The sequence below is a fragment of the Coregonus clupeaformis genome, chromosome 31 (genome assembly GCF_020615455.1).
Source record: "Coregonus clupeaformis isolate EN_2021a chromosome 31, ASM2061545v1, whole genome shotgun sequence".
NCBI lineage: Eukaryota > Metazoa > Chordata > Actinopteri > Salmoniformes > Salmonidae > Coregonus > Coregonus clupeaformis.
In genome coordinates, this window is record NC_059222.1 from 24017453 (window position 1) to 24034983 (window position 17531).

A 17531-nucleotide genomic window follows, 5' to 3' on the forward strand; every position below is an offset into this window, starting at 1 on the left:
CACATACATACCTACATATATATATGTATGTATGTATGTATGTGTATATATATATGTGTGTTTATTTATATATATATATATATATATATATATATATATATATATATATATACACATACATACATACATACATACATACATACAAACAGTTGAAGTCGGAAGTTTACATACACTTAGGTTGGAGTCATTAAAAGTCGATTTTCAACCACTCCACCAATTTCTTGTAAACAAACTATAGTTTTGGCAAGTCGGTTAGGACATCTAGTTTGTGCATGACACAAGTAATTTTTCCAACAATTGTTTACAGACAGATCATTTTACTTATAATTCACTGTATCACAATTCCAGTGGGTCAGAAGTTTACATACACTAAATTGACTGTGCCTTTAAACAGCTTGGAAAATTCCATAAAATGATGTCATGGCTTTTGAAGCTTCTGATAGGCTAATTAACATCATTTGAGTGTACCTGTGGATGTATTTCAAGGCCTACCTTCAAACTCAGTGTGTCTTTGCTTGACATCATGGGAAAATCAAAATAAATCAGCCAAGACCTCAGAAAAAACTATGTAGACCTCCACAAGTCTGGTTCATCCTTGGGAGCAATTTCCAAACGCAGGTACCACGTTCATCTGCACAAACAATAGTACGCAAATATAAACACCATGGGAACACGCAGCCGTCATACCGCTCAGGAAGGAGAAGCGTTCTGTCTTCTAGAGATGAACGTACTTTTGTGCGAAAAGTGCAAATCAATCCCAGAACAACAGCAAAGGACCTTGTGAAGATGCTGGAGGAAACAGGTACAAAAGTATCTATATCCACAGTAAAACAAGTCCTATATCGACATAACCTGAAAGGCTGCTCAGCAAGGAAGAAGCCACTGCTCCAAAACCGCCATCATGGCAAAATTTACATATTTACATTTAAGTAATTTAGCAGACGCTCTTATCCAGAGTGACTTACAGTTTAGTCACATTATTATTATCCTCTTTTTTTTTCTTATACCCCCTGTGGGAATCGAACCCACAACCCTGGTGTTGCCTGGATTCGAACCAGGATCTCTAGTGGCACAGCTAGCATTGCGATGCAGTGCCTTAGACCACTGCGCCACTCGGGAGTGTGTAGGACTGCAGAAAACTTGCTTTAAAACTGCAAACATTTATCTGTCTTATGGCAAATTGAGTAGAATTGCATTAAATTTAATTCAAAATGAACATTTTTCTTGCTGTCAAGAGTGGGGCCACTAAAAATATGTCGTTTAGGGCCCCCAAAAGGCCTAGAGCCAGCCCTGAATCTCAACTGGTTTTGCCATTGGACCCAAATTGATGCAGGTTGTCTCAGCCGCGAGTTAAGAACAACTGGATTACATGAATGTCATCCAGACATTTTGGAGATGACACCACCTAGATTGAATATAACATTATAATTTTCTTTCACAATCAAAGGTAGCCCCGCCGTAAAGCAGGGCATCAAAAAATTTGTTGATACTCATAATGTTCCTCTCCACGGAAATCTTTAGTAAAAGGCGAAAGATTTATGCGATCTGAAGAGAAACCAGAGTGTATTACCGTAAAAAAGTCAAATTGGTGACGGATTCACCTGACATGACATTCCCTATAGCGGTAATACTAATCTCGGCACCCAGAACCAAATATCGTGCCCTGTTCAACGTGTCCGGTCATAACCATACATTGCAGAATATTAGGATAGTATAAATATATTCCTGTTTTAAATTGTGACAGTAAAGAAATAACATTATTTCACGTGAGGTGCATGATGGGTAACTTCTTACGCATGTGCAGAATAATTTGCACTAGCGAATCTTGTCGGCAGGTGGCACTCTTATGCTGATTTCGCCATGCATTACATTAGAGCCTGTCAGAGGTTCTGGAATCAACCATGCATCCTGAGTGGCGCAGCACTCTAAGGCACCCTGGTTCGATTCCAGGCTGTATCACAACCGGCCGTGATTGGGAGTCCCATAGGGCGGCGCACAATTGGCCCAGCGTCGACCGGGTTTGGCCGTTGTAGGCCGTCATTGTAAATAAGAATTTGTTCTTAACTGACTTGCCTAGTTAAATAAAGGTTAAATAAAAAATCATTAAAAACCAGCTTCAGTTCCAAAGTGAAAAATGGCAATGTAAAAATTAGAAGAAATAAACAACAACAGGTTATTCTAATCTCATGCAAAGAACAATTATTTCCATGAGAACTAAAATTACAACATGGACATACACAAATTACAGAGTTGATGGCCTACACCAAAAACTGTATGAGAAGTAAAAGAAACCCCCCAGATCTGAGACAGTGACAAAACAAAACAAATCCTGGTTACCCCTCACCCCCAGTGTGGTACCCTGAAAGCCACCCCTCCCCACCCCGCTTCTTCCCATCCAACCTGCTGTTCTTGCCTGGTTAAAAAATGGTATTATGTAATGTAGTCCCATTCTGTTTTTAAAGGCCCAATGCAGTTAAAAGTGTGATTTTTCCTGTGTTTTCTATATATTTCCACACCATTGAGGTTGGCATAATATTGTGAAAATGATGATAGTGCTGTTTGGTGGCATGGAGTTTTGGACTGGCTGGTGAATTAGTTAATAGACCAATAAGAAAGAGTTCCAAACCTCTCTGCCAATAACAGCTAGTTTTCAGTTTTCCCCTCCCTACTCAGACCACTCCCAGACAGTTCTAGCTAAATTCTTGCTTGAGAAATTGCTCTTTGCCAAGAAGCTTTTTGACCATTTTAATTTGGAACAATCACAGTAAGGTACTTAATTGTTACCCAGAAGTAATTTGATAATGAGATAAAAATGGCTGCATTGGACCTTAAATAATTAAAATGAGAGTTATTTGGAATTTAGTCAAGTCTTCAATTAGGTTTAAGAGGCCTGAAGTGAGACACTTCACCTGTCCTAGTCTAGGAAGTGAAGGTAGAACGGACACAGACATGAGCTCCTGGGTTTGGTGCGAGGCTGCGAGTCCTAACGGAGCATAAAACACATCTGTGAAAGTGTGCAACAAGACACATTCCACAAGCTCTCAAGTAGTGAGATCAGTTTAATAAGTCACAAAAGATGGTCGGAAAATGCAAGATGTTACAAGGAGCAGGGGTACAACCAGACAGAAACATTGTACAGTATTCCGTAACAAAACTGGCAAATACAGGCATCTCTGCTGTATACTGGAAGGCTGTTTTATAAGATCAAACCTCTGCTTTCCATTCTGGCTAAGTAACTCACATCACATGGTGCTGAAACTGCAATTTCACGTATCAGCTTAAAATGTCATAACAATGCGTGAGAAAACACATGAGAGTTGAATATTGGAGATGCCAGTTATTTTAGTAAAGGTAGTCTATCTGGTCTCAGTAAAACAAATAGAAAAATGTTTGCTTTACATTTTAAAATGCTTAACATGCAGATCAGAATTACAAGTACTTTATAAAGATAGGGAATAGCATGGTGATGGTCACAACACTAATTGCAATTTTAAGAGCAAGGTCCATGCAAATCAGGATTTAGACTTTATACTCATGTGCACATACACCAGTTTTTGAGTACCTAATATTTTCCTTCACACAGCAATTTCACACATTTTGCCATTGGGTGGGGATACATTTAGCAGTTTTAAAGCTAATTTCCTGCAATTCTATACATTTTGCAAAGACTTATGCCATGTTACAGTTTTTAAATCACTTTGGTATGTTGTGAATTTTTAAAACTCAGTACAAAACTCCAAACTGGTAACACTTGTAATGCAGCCAGTGTTACACTCAATACCTTTCAATGTGCATTCGTTTTGTTTGTAGACATCTTTCACCACACATCCATTGATCCAAAATATAAGTTTACTGTGAAATATAATGAGTGCATTGCTTTAATCACCAAAACACAACAATATATCTTCTTAATTTAGATCTTTTAACATCCAGTTACTTCAATAGCAAAAAAAGTAAGATACCCATGTGTGATCGAAGGTGTGATCATTGAAGACATCCTTCCCGATGTAATGAAATAAATGAAAGAAACATAATGTTTAGCAGGCATTAGTTTGCATCAAGCCTATCTTGAGCATTTGGCAATGGGTTCTCATCGAAATCGCAGTAAATAACCTTATTGTTCATGCACCTGGGGAAAAACCGTTTGGCATGGGGAATCCAAGCCTGACATGGCACTAGCCAACACAATCTCACACTCAATTAGTGCAAATATGTACAAAATGTATTTCAGTAGATTTCGTGCGTATTTGGGAGTTTTTTGTGTGGCTTAATTCGTGTGAAAATACACACATTTTTGTGCTACTTAATTCATAGGAAAATACATTTTTTTGGAGGCAAATTTCAGAACAATCTTTTGAAAGTTATTGGAGCAATGCATTTTGTGCAATGGTGTTCTACACTGCCTTTTTTTTTGTGTCCCACATTTATTTATATATTTTTAAAAAACGTCTTAACAACCCATTATTGTTAATCAACCAGGTTGTCACCGAAATACTTATAATATAATAGTAGCCTTAAGTTTTTTCAATGTTTTATTAATGCCAATGCTGTTTTTGCTTAATACATTGGGATACTGGAGCTATGTCGGATTTTATGAGAGTTGCCAAATTACAGTGCCTTGCAAAATATTCATCCCCCTTGGAGTTTTTCCTATTTTGTTGCATTACAACCTGTAATTTAATGTAAAGGACATACACAAAATAGTCCAAATTGGTGAAAGGAAATGAAAAAAATAACTTGTTTCAAAAAATTCAAAAAATTATAATAACGGAAAAGATGTGCGTGCATAAGTATTCACCCCCTTTGCTATGAAGCCCCTAAATAAGATCTGGTGCAACCAATTACATTCAGAAGTCACATAATTTGTTAAATAAAGTCCACCTTTGTGCAATCTAAGTGTCACATGATCTGTCACATGATCTCAGTATATATACACCTGTTCTGAAAGGTCCAAGAGTCTGCAACACCACTAAGCAAGGGGCACCACCAAGCAAGCGGCATCATGAAGACCAAGGAGCTCTCCAAACAGGTCAGGGACAAAGTTGTGGAGAAGTACAGATCGGGTTTGGGTTATAAAAAAATATCCAAAACTTTGAACATCCCACGGAACACCATTTGAATCCATTATTAAAACATGGAAAAGAATATGGCACCACAACAAACCTGCCAAGAGAGGGCTGCCCACCAAAACTCACGGACCAGGCAAGGAGGGCATTAATCAGAGAGGCAACAAAGAGACCAAAGATAACCCTGAAGGAGCTGCAAAGCTCCACAGCGGAGATTTTAGTATCTGTCCATAGGACCACTTTAAACCGTACACTCCCCAGAGCTGGGCTTTACAAAAGAGTGGCCAGAAAAAAGCCATTGCTTAAAGAAAAAAATAAGCAAACACGTTTGGTTTTCGTCAAAAGGCATGTGGGAGACTCCCCAAACATATGGAAGAAGGTACTCTGGTCAGATGTGACTAAAATTTAGCTTTTAGGCCATCAAGGGAAACACTATGTCTGGCGCAAACCCAACAGCTCTCATCACCCCGAAAACACCATCCCCACAGTGAAGCATGGTGGTGGCAGCATGGGGGGTGAATAGTTATGCACGCTCAAGTTTTCTGTTGTTTTGTCTTATTTCTTGTTTGTTTCACAATAGAAAATATTTTGCATCTTCAAAGTGGTAAGCATATTATACAAACCCCCCCCAAAATCCATTTTAATTCTAGGTTGTAAGGCAACAAAATAGGAAAAATGCCAAGGGGGGTGAATACTTTCGCAAGCCACTGTAATACAACCATGGTGTTATTTTATTACTGAAGCTTATATATCAAATAACCTGTCATTGATCAACATCATATGTATTATGCATCCTTTTTTTAGGATGCGAACCAGTAATATGAATCACTGTTGCTCCATCCTGTTCTGATCTAATGAGATGGATGTAGGATTTCCTACGGCCTAGAAATGAGGCCTTTCCTACTTATGAAGGACGAAGCTAGGGTTCTCTTGGTTCTCATTGGCGAAGACTGAACTCAAGTTAGGGGTTATATGTCAGACTCTCCTATACCATTTTGCTCAATATGTTATCCCCAGAGGTTGTAAATAAAGCCTTTTAAGGTGATATAACTTGTATTATTATTATAGGGCTGTGAAACCCATAGCCGAATGGCTTCAGACTGAGCAATTCTCAACATTTATTTACAGAGCGCAATTTCTGTTTTATAACAGGTAGTGTCCATTTATTTACAGTAGTGTGTTGATTCATTATTGCTTTCTTCAGTGGAAATACAGAATATGTATCAAAATGCCAAATATACCAAAAGCTAAATCAAGCAGAGATTTACGGCTATTTAACATTGTTAATCATTACTGAAACATGCAAACTACAAACATTTAACCAGCTAAAGATAATTAATACATGACAACTAGATACAAGTATTTTATTAAAAACAATTCATACGAAAGTGAAAAATTGGCTATAACATGAGTACAAACAAAGTGAGTGTGTGTAGGTGTTTGTGTGTGTGTGTGTGTGTGTGTATTATGGTGTGTATTATAATTTCCCATCATAAAAATGTATCCCCATTCCCCAATCAAATACTTTATCGATACCACAAAAACAAAAACAAAAATCTGGTATTTTTTCTCCAATCTGGCAACCCTCATAAAATGTAGCTTTGTATAAAATGCATTATGAAAGAAATGGTGTAATGTACATGAAAAAGTGGAGCCTTGTATTAAATGTGTTATGAAGAAAATCGTGTGTAGTCTACTGTTGCCTACATGGAAAAAGGGCCTTTCTGACTACAAGTGCACCAGTATCTAAAAGTATTAAATGAAAACAAGCATAGAAAACAGTTTTGGCATTAATAAACAAATAAAAAAACAACGTAAGGCTACTAGCTATTATATTATTATTATTTCAGTGACAACCTGGTTGATTAACAATATTGGGTTGTTAACACGTTTTTTTTTTTATATAAATAAATATGGGAAACACAAAAAAGACAGTGTATAACATCATTTCCCGTCATACATTGCTCTAATAACTTTCAAAAGGTTGTTCCGAAGTTTAACCCCCAAAAAATTATTTTCCTTCTTTTCACACTAATTAAGCCACACAAAAACCTCACAAAAACGCACAAAATCTGCTGAAATATTTTTCTGGATTGTTTGCATATTGGTACAGAAATTCTGTATTTTAGAAGTTATATACAGTGCATTCGGAAAATAATCAGACACTTTCACTTTTTCCACATTTTGTTACGTTACAGCCTTATTATTTTCTCCTCATTAATATACACACAATACCCCATAACGACAAAGTGAAAACAGATTTTTAGAAATGTTTGCAAATGGAAAAAAATAATTTAAAAAATACCTTATTTACATAAGTATTCAGACCCTTTGCTATGAGACTCAAAATTGATCTCAGGTGCATCCTGTTTCCATTGATCATCCTTGAGATGTTTCTACAACTTGATTGGAGTCCACCTGTGGTAAATTCAATTGATTGGACATGATTTGGAAAGGCACAGACCTGTCTATATAAGGTCCCACAGTTGACAGTGCATGTCAGAGCAAAAACCAAACCATGAGATCGAAGGAATTGTCCGTAGAGCTCCGAGACAGGATTGTGTTGAGGCACAGATCTGGGGAAGGGTACCAAAAAATGTCTGCAGAATTGAAGGTCCCCAAGAACACAGTGGCCTCCATCATTCTTAAATGGAAGAAGTTTGGAATCACCAAGACTCTTTCTAGAGCTGGCTGTCCGGCCAAACTGAGCAATCGGGGGGGAGAAGGGCCTTGGTCAGGGAGGTGACCAAGAACCCGATGGTCACGTTGACAGGGCTCCAGCATTCCTCTGTAGAGATGGGAGAACCTTCCAGAAGGACAACCATCTCTGCAGCACTCCACCAATCAGGCCTTATGGTTGAGTGGCCAGACGGAAGCCACTCCTCATTAACAGGAACATGACAGCCCGCTTGGGGTTTGCCAAAAGGCACCTAAAGGAAACAAGATTCTCTGGTCGGATGAAACCAAGATTGAACTCTTTGGCCTGAATGCCAAGCGTCACCTCTGGAGGAAACCTGGCACCATCCCTACGGTGAAGCATGGTGGTGGTGGCAGTATCATGCTGTGGGGATGTTACCCTAGATCCTCCATTCCCGAACGTGAAGCCGCCTTACCCTAACAGGAAGGACCAGAGAAAAGTGTTGGCTTAAGGTATGACTTCGTATTGAGTAAAATTAAGATCACTCAAGTTCATATTTAGATTCAGTGACTGACATGAATTGGAGCATGAACAGGCTTAGTCTACACTCAGATGGACCAACGGATATGTAATGCGTTTGTCAACAACAGTTGTGCCAAATAATGCATATCACAGCGGTCAAGATGTGTCTGTACACACTTGCAATGTAACCTATATCCATTGTTAAACTCGAGTTATGACTAAGGTTTTTGTAACTTTACATGATTAAGCCTATGTCAATACAGATCTGAATGTTTGTTTGATATCCTTTTTACTGTACACTGTTGATAGTAGTTGATGCCAAAGCTAATCATTGAATGTCCTACTACAAGGACTCGGTCTGCTTGACAAACTTCTGTGTCATATGAACACACACACCAGGGATTGCCAGGGCGTGTACACTGAGCAGTCGGGAAAAGCTCATATTGTGCATTTTAGTGACTGAATGCAACAAAAAAGAAACAGCACAGCGACATGATCACACAGTTCACTTTACGCCTCTCAATCACATACTCGCTCACTCACTTACTCACATAGTTTAGCTTTATGATTACTCTCATTTAAGGTAACTGGGCGTCTCTTTCAGGAGAGGAACGACATGCATGACCTTCTGGCTCTCCTCTATGCTGAGACCGATCTGGCCCCAGCAGTGAAGGCCCAGCTATCCTGCTCCGCTCCCCTTTGGCACCAGCTCCTGCCACAACAAAAGAGGATTGCTCTGAAGAGTTCCTGCTGGATACAGGTAATTCAAATGATATCACACACATACTTACGTGTGCTGGCACTAACTAATTCTGTCACACACACACACAAGCACACACTTGATTTAGGTTAGTGTATAGTAAAGGCTTTGTCATTAAAATAATATTGTGCCTCTCTTTCAGATCTGCTAGGCACACCTATGCCAGCCACACCACCACTGCCCTTGACAGCTTCTCCACTGGGCCCATCAAGAGATGAGGTTGCCTCTTCATCTTGGACCACGGCCAATAGACAGAGCCCATTAGAGCTGCCAGTGATGTCCTACTGGCCAAGCACCACAGGGAGGAAGATATCCTGAAGTGGGTGGATCTGCTTTGCTCTTAACACCAGCCCAGAGAAGCTCCTAGAGACACACAGTTGTGGCATTATGTTACTGCAGAGATTGAAACGGTCAGTGTCCCAGTCACGTCCCTTGCCACCTGCACTTACACAGAAGAAAGCCTCACCAATTCAAGGATACCATTTGAGGATTTTGCTGCCGCTGCCTTCTTTCAATGGGAGCTGGAGTCATCGAAGCAGAGGGAGGCAGTGAGGAAGGAGCAAACTGTGTGGCAAGAAAATATTTACTGCCTAACCAAAGCGTTTTCCATGTACCTGGCACAGGGCATTGGCAGGAGCTCCAACAGTCTGCCTTTTATGATACTGAAAAGTAGAGATGGATGGTGGAGAAGGGGGAGTGACTCTACAGACACACACACAGAAATAAAGCACCAATTATTGTTTTAAGTACAGTGTACCAACTTCTGAGGGTATAAACTCTTATGATGTTTTAATAAACATACATCATTTATCATACACTACATGACCAAAAGTATGTGGACACCTGCTCGTCAAACATCTCATTCCAAAATCATGGGCATTATTGTGGAGTTGGTCCCCCCTTGCTGCTATAACAGCCTCCACTCTTCTGGGAAGGCTTCCCACTAGATGTTGGAACATTGCTGCAAGGACTTGCTTCCATTCAGCCACAAGATCATTAGTGAGGTCGGGCACTGATGTTGGGCGATTAGGCCTGGCTCGCAGTCGGCGTTCCAATTCATCCCAAAGGTGTTCGATGCGGGTTGAGGTCAGGGCTCTGTGCAAGTTCTTCCACACCGATCTCGACAAACCATTTCTGTATGGACCTCGCTTTGTGTAAAGGGCCTTCCCCAAACTGTTGACACAAAGTTGGAAGCACAGAATCGTCTAGAATGTCATTGTATGCTGTAGCGTTAAGATTTCCCTTCACTGGAACTAAGGGGCCTTGCCGGAACCATGAAAAACAGCCCCAGACCATTATTCCTCCTACACCAAACTTTACAGTTGGCACTATGCATTGGGGCAGGAAGTGTTCTCCTGGCATCCGCCAAACCCAAATTTGTCTGTCGGACTGCCAGATTGTGAAGCGTGATTCATCACTCCAGAGAACGCATTTCCACTGCTCCAGAGTCCAATGGCGGCGAGCTTTACACCACTCCAGCCGACGCTTCATTGCGCACAGTGATCTTAGGCTTGTGTGCGGCTGCTAGGTCATGGAAACCCATTTCATGAAGCTCCCGACAAACTGTTATTGTGCTGACATTGCTTCCAGAGGCACTTTAGAACTTGGTAGTGAATGTTGCAACCGAGGACAGGCGATTTGTATGCACTATGCACTTCAGCACTCGGCGGTCCCGTTCTGTGAGCTTGTGTGGCCTACCACTTCGAGGCTGAGCCGTTGTTGCTCCTAGACAGTTCCACTTTACAAAAACAGCACTTACAGTTGACCAGGGCAGAAATTGGACGAACTGACTTGTTGAAAGTCACTGAGCTCTTCAGTAAGGCCATTCTACTGCCAATGTTTGTCTATGGAGATTGCATGGCTGTGTGCTCGATTTTATACCCCTGTCAGCAACGGGTGTGGCTGAAATAGCCTAATCCATTAATTTGAAGGGTTGTCCACATACCTTTGTATATATAGTGTATGATTCATGCTTTAAGTAATGTGTAACAACTATTGTAAATAATCATGTGTCCCTGGGTGGGATCGAACCATGTCTCAAAAAATGGCAGAAAAGGTCAAATAGGGTCACCGAAATTGTGCTACGGCTATACACAACTGGCCCGCGGGAACCAGAGGCAGATGCTTACGCCCATCTGCCATCCCTGTCCACAACGCCTTCATCTTCCAATGTCCTCAAACGAATACGGACTGACCTGCTTGATACAAAAGTGTATGGTGATGCCCAACTCGCCGCAGCACAAATATCTCTTATAGTCAACTCTTTAAACAATGCCCAAGACGCTGCCAGACCCCTGGTGGAGTGGGCGTGTACACCGTTAGGTAACCCTTGCCCCTTGCTGCTATATACCATGGAGCTACCTCCACAATCCAGTGGGAGAGACGCTGCTGAGAGAGCACCCTGAACGAGCTGAATTAGCAAAACAGACAAAGAGTTGGTCACTTAACCGGATCTATCCCGGGTCCATTCAATGTACGTGGGTAAAGCTTGACCGGACACAGGACATGTAACCTCTGTTGTGCTTCAGAAGCAAAAGGAAGAGGTGAAAAGGGAAATAGCTCAAAAGCTAAGGACCTGTAGGACATAGCCATGACTTTCAGGGTGAAGGCCACATTTGGATGGACGCAGCGCCACCTTAGAATTGCCCGGGGCGAACTGAGTACAGGAAGGGTGCACGGATAACGCGTGGAGGTCCCCAACACATTTAGCCGAGGCCTAAGCTATGAGCAGGGAGGTTTTGTAGGAGAGGATCTTCAGATCCACTGACTCCAGAGGCTTAAAGGGGGCATCACACAGTGCCTCCAAAACCAGCACCAAGTCCCATGTGGGTGCAATAGGTTCAGAGACCGGACTGAGACGACGTACACCTTTCAGGAACCGCATCATCAGGGCATGAGGCCCCGGTGAGGTTCTGTCAATTCCCACATGACACGCTGAGACAGTGGCCATGTACACTTTTAAAGAGGAGAATGCTTCAAAAGCTGCTGTAGGAATATAATGTTGTCCCTCACAGAGCACTGAAAAGGAGCAAGTCCTTTATCTTGGCACCAGACCTCAAACGCTTGCCACTTATTCGCATACAGCCCTCTCGTGGAGGGCGCCCTTGCAGACTGAATGGTAGCAATAACATTCGGAGGTAAACCTCTAGCCATCAGATTGGCCCTCTTATGGGCCAGGCCTATAGGAACCAAATATCTGGCCTCGCTTGCCAAACCTACCCGTTTGCCTGGGACAACAGGTCCGTGCGCAACGGGAGTTTCCATGGGTCCCCGCATAAAAGGCCAATGATCTCGGCGAACCAAGGCTGCCTGGGCCAACGGGGAGCTACAAGAATCAATGGTAAGCTCGCCCGGCGCACCCACTCTAACATAGGATGAATCAGCACCACTGGCGGAAATGCGCAAAGGCAGTTCCGAGGCCACTGGTGCGCCAGAGCGTCCGTACCCAAAGGGGGCACTCGGGTCCCTCATCGAGAAAAATAGACGACGCTGCTCGTTTTCTTGTGACGCGTAAAGATCTACATTGGCCCTGCCAAACATTTCCCATACCTAGAAGCGCCTCCACTCCTGAGAGAGAGGGTCCCACCTGGATAAAAGGTCTGTACCCCAGTTGGTTACCCAAAGCGAAAGCATGTGTCCACTTCTCCCCAGCAATAGGGAGCGAGCCAAGGTTAGGAGGGAGAGAGACAGAGTCTCTCCCCATCTTTTGATGCACGCCACCACTGACATATTGTCGGTTCTGACCAGCACAAGCCGACCCGACAAAAACAGGGGGAAGAGCCTGAGCACCAGATACTCCGGGTAATTGACATGCAGTGTCCATACCCCCCGAATCGAGTTGCCTTTGTACAGCACATCCCACCCACGTCGGGCTGTATCACCGCCTGGTACGGCAACTGCACCCCCCGCAACCGCAGGGCTCTCCAGAGGGTTGTGCAGTCTGCCGAATGCATTACCGGGGGCAAACTACCTGCCCTCCTGGACACCTACAGCATGTCACAGGAAGGCCAAAAAGATCATCAAGGATATCAACCACCCGAGCCACTGCCTGTTCACCCCCGCTATCATCCAGAAGGCGAGGTCAGTACAAGTGCATCAAAGCTGGGACCGAGAGAATGAAAAACAGCTTCTATCTCAAGGCCATCAGACTGTTAAATAGCCATCACTAGCACATTAGAGGCTGCTGCTGCCTATTGAAATCACTGGCCACTTTAAGAAATGGAACACTAGTCTCTAATAATGTTTACATATCTTGTATTACCCATCTCATATGTATATACTCTATAATATTCTACTGTATCTTAGTCCATGCCGCTCTGTCATTGCCTGTCCATATATGTATATATTCTTAAATTCCATTCCTTACTTAGATTTGTGTGTATTGGGTATATGTTGTGAAATTGTTAGATATTACTTGTTAGATATTACTGCACTGGTGGAGCTAGAAGCACAAGCATTTTGCTACACCCGCAATAACATCTGCTAAACATGTGTATGTGACAAATAAAATTTGATTTGATTTGATTTGATCTGTCGTGATCACCTTGCAGGATATAACTCAGCCCATGTGTCTGAGTTGTGTGTCTGAACATGGAGAAGGAACACTTTTCATCGAACTCGCATACAGGAGACGACACTTTTAACACCCGTGAACACTGTGGAACTCGGTTGGAAAATGTTTATATGCCTAGGTTTGCCTAAAGCCCGGCCCACTCTGGGTACACAGGCTCTGGTGATCAGTGACCCAAGGGGTGCACGTTTTGTTTTTTGCCCTAACACTACACAGCTGATTCAAAGCTTAATGATGATTTGAATCAGCTGTGTAGTGCTAGGGCAAAAACGTGCACTCCTTGGGGTCCCAAGGACCAATTTTGGGAATCCCTGTATAGGGACAAGTGAGCTACAGGCAGGAATCAGCAATGAATCCCAGTCATGAGCCACCTATGGGGGATGGGCGCCGCCTTGTGGACAGTGACCCAACCTGTCACTCTCACCCTGGGGAGATTGCTATAACCCTTGAACCCTGTGAACACCGTGGAACACGGGGTAAGAGAGGGAACAGCATTAAACATGGACAAGCTTCCAACATACGTTGTGCTTCCGTGAGACTGTATAGCCTGCATGAAGCCCGGCCCCTTTACGGGCACAGGGGGCTCTGGAAATGGCTGACGTAGTACCCCTTTTGCCAAACATGGGGGCACTGTTGTCACAGTAATGTTTTTGTGGAGGGGCGTACTGGTCACTCAGACCCTTGCCAAGACCCCTAGCTCCGGGGGTTGCCCCAGCCAAGTGCTCGGGGTGCTGCTTCTTCATCGGATGTGCAAACACCGTTTCCTTCACTCCCTCCAACTCCAGGAACTCAAAATAGGAATGGGGTTGCCATAACGCCGGGGAAAGTTAATACGTTTCACTCACCAGAAGTTAAGCATGTTAGCGCTCGTTTAGCTAGCCTGGTCTCGAAAGTCCATGTAGGACCCGATTACCAAGGTGGGACAATACCCTTCATCAACAAGTCTGGGAAGAGAGGCAAGCAGTGCTTCACGGAGGCAGACACAGGCGGCGGGGGATACCCACCGAACCTGGCCGCCCTCTCTCTTCGAGTAGCCTCCCGTAACCGGCAAACAACGCGCACGGGAGTCGGGTTGGGCGCAGGCAGCCACCGCAAACCCCATGCCCAGGCAGCCAAGACATTTGTTCCGACCACCAAATCCATCGCCTCTTCCTGCAGGTACCGGCATCCAGGAAAGGAAAGTTAGTTGTGATTAGAAAAGTTGTGAGAACAAGTACAACCTCCAGGACACAATGTCCAGGGGGTGAGCATGCTCTACCACTAAGGGACAGTTTAGTTGGCGCATTTTCCATTTTTGTATTTTTTATTAGCGTAAATCGTTCCTGTTCACACATATGATATTTTAGTCATTTATTAGATGCTCTTATCCAGGGCGACTTACAGTTAGTGCATTCATCTTAAGATAGCTAGGTGGGACAACCACATATCACAGTCATAGTAAGTACATTTTCCTTAATAAAGTAACGTTAGCTATCAGCAAAGTCAGAGTTAGTAAGGGGGAACAAAGTCACGTGCGCGTGTTAGCTGACATGGGCTAGTTGATCTGGACATTTCTGACAAGTTATAAATAGCTCTCTAAAGTATGCAATGATTGACATGACAAGAGGAAAACCAATGATGCACTACCACATTTAGAAATTGCATCTAAATGCATTCTACTATTACAACTTTCAAGAGTAAGTTGAAAACCGGACTGAGTTCCTTTAAAAATAAATGGTTCGCTCCAACAGACAGTGAGTAACGGGCCGTGGCTTGCTATATAAAGCAGGCAGACAAGCAACGAAGCATTCAGTCGTATTTCTCTTTCACAATCAAAGGAAGCCCCGCCGTAAAGCAGGGCATCAAAAAATTAGTTGATACTCATAATGTTCCTCCCCACGGAAATCTTTAGTAAAAGGCGAAAGATTTATGCGATCTGAAGAGAAACCAGAGTGTACTAATTCGTATAAAGTAAAATTGGAAAGGGATTCACGGACATGACATTCCCTATAGCGGTAAAAACGAATCTCGGCACCAATAACCAGATCTCATGCCCTGTTCAACGTGTCCAGTCATAAGCATGCATTGCAGAATATTAGGATAGTATAAATATATTCCTGTTATAAAATATTACAGTAAGAATCAACAATTATTTCACATGAGGTGCATGATGGGTAACTTCCTACGCATGCGCAGTTGAATTTTCACTAGAGATTCTTGTTGGTAGGTGGCACTTTAGTGCTGATTTCGCCTTCCATTACATTTATTTGTCACAGGCGCCGAATACAACCTTACCGTGAAATGCTTACTTACAAGCCCTTAACCAACAATGCAGTTCAAGAAATAGAGTTAAGAAAATATTTACTAAATAAACTAAAGTTACAAAAAATAATATAGAAAAAAAAAGTTACACAAGAAAATAACAATAACGAGGCTATATACGGGGGTACCGGTACCGAGTCAATGTGCGGGGGTACAGGTTAGTCGAGGTAATTTCTACATGTAGGTAGGGGTAAAGTGACTATGCATAGATAATAAACAGCCAATAGCAGCAGGGGGGTCAATGTAAATAGTCCAGGTGGCCATTTCATTAATTGTTCAGCAGTCTTATGGCTTGGGGTAGAAGCTGTTAAGGAGCCTTTTGGTCCTAGACTCGGTGCTCCGGTACTGCTTGCCGTGCGGTAGCAGAGAGAACAGTCTTTGACTTGGGTGACTTTTTGGGCCTTCCTCTGACACGCCTAGTTTATAGGTCCTGGATGGCAGGAAGGTTGGCCCCAGTGATGTACTGGGCCGTATGCACTACCTTCTGTAGCGCCTTACGGTCAGATGCCAAGCAGTTGCCATACCAGGCGGTGATGCAACCGGTCAGGATGCTCTCGATGGTGCAGCTGTATAACTTTTTGAGGACCTGGGGACCATTTTTACATTTTAGTCATTTAGCAGACGCTCTTATCCAGAGCGACTTACAGTTAGTGAGTGCATACATTATTTTTTTCATACTGGCCCCCCGTGGGAATCGAACCCACAACCCTGGCGTTGCAAGCGCCATGCTCTATCAACTGAGCTACACAGGACCGATGCCAAATCTTTTCAGTCTCCTGAGGGGGAAAGGGTGTTGTCGTGCTCTTTTCACGACTGTCTTGGTTTGTTTGGACCATGATAGTTTGTTGGTGATGTGGACACAAAGGAACTTTAAACTCTCGACCCGCTGCCCTACAGCCCTGTCGGTGTTAATGGGGGCCTGTTCGGCCTGCCTTTTCCGGTAGTCCTGTAGTCCTTTGTCTTGCTCACATTGAGGGAGAGGTTGTTGAGCCTGTCAGAGGTTCTGGAATCAACCATGTATAATCATTAAAAACCAGCTTCAGTTCCAAAGAGAAAAATGGCAATGTAAAAGGCAAGGTTCTTCTGCAAATAATAATTATCCCCATGAGAACTTGGAAAGTTTAGCATATAACTTCTGTTTCAAATAAGTTTTATTAGAGCAGATGTATAAATGTCTAATAACATTTTTTGGGACATATATTACAACGTGGACATACAAAAATTACAACAGACAAGAGTTTGACACATTTAAACAAAATGGATACATCAAAAACACTGATGTGGTTTAAGTATTTATATCAGGTTTGCCATGCCCATGCAAATAATGTACTAAAAACGATGAATTCACATGACGAATATAAGATAGAGCATGCATGTAGTAGGCCTCTCGATGTCGAATCTCACTAGGCCACTCCAGTGTAGAGAAACACATCTGTCACCTGTAGTAAAACATTTTTTCAAGAAAACAGTAGGCTACTAAGGTTGCGTTTAGACAGGCAGACCAATTCTGATATATCTTTCCACTAATTGGTCTTTTTACCAATCACATCAGATCTTTTCACATCAGATCTTTCTCAGAGCTGATCTGATTGGTAAAAAGCCCAATTAGTGGGAAAAAAAGATCAGAATTGGGCTGCCTGTCTAAACAGCCTCACTGACCTTTAGTTCCACTTT

At 42.7% G+C, this 17531-nt stretch overlaps 2 non-coding genes and 1 pseudogene across 2 annotated transcripts; all 3 read right to left on the reverse strand.

Annotated features, from left to right (window-relative positions):
- Positions 1–1449: 1449 nt before the first annotated feature.
- Positions 1450–1565, reverse strand: LOC121548118. The gene has a single exon (XR_005996608.1). It is a non-coding gene; the product is annotated as a U5 spliceosomal RNA (small nuclear RNA).
- Positions 1566–9267: 7702 nt separating this feature from the next.
- Positions 9268–12250, reverse strand: LOC121546986 (annotated as a pseudogene).
- A 3125-nt stretch (positions 12251–15375) lies between these two features.
- LOC121548129 lies at positions 15376–15491 on the reverse strand. The gene has a single exon (XR_005996618.1). It is a non-coding gene; the product is annotated as a U5 spliceosomal RNA (small nuclear RNA).
- Between the last annotated feature and the right edge of the window lie 2040 nt (positions 15492–17531).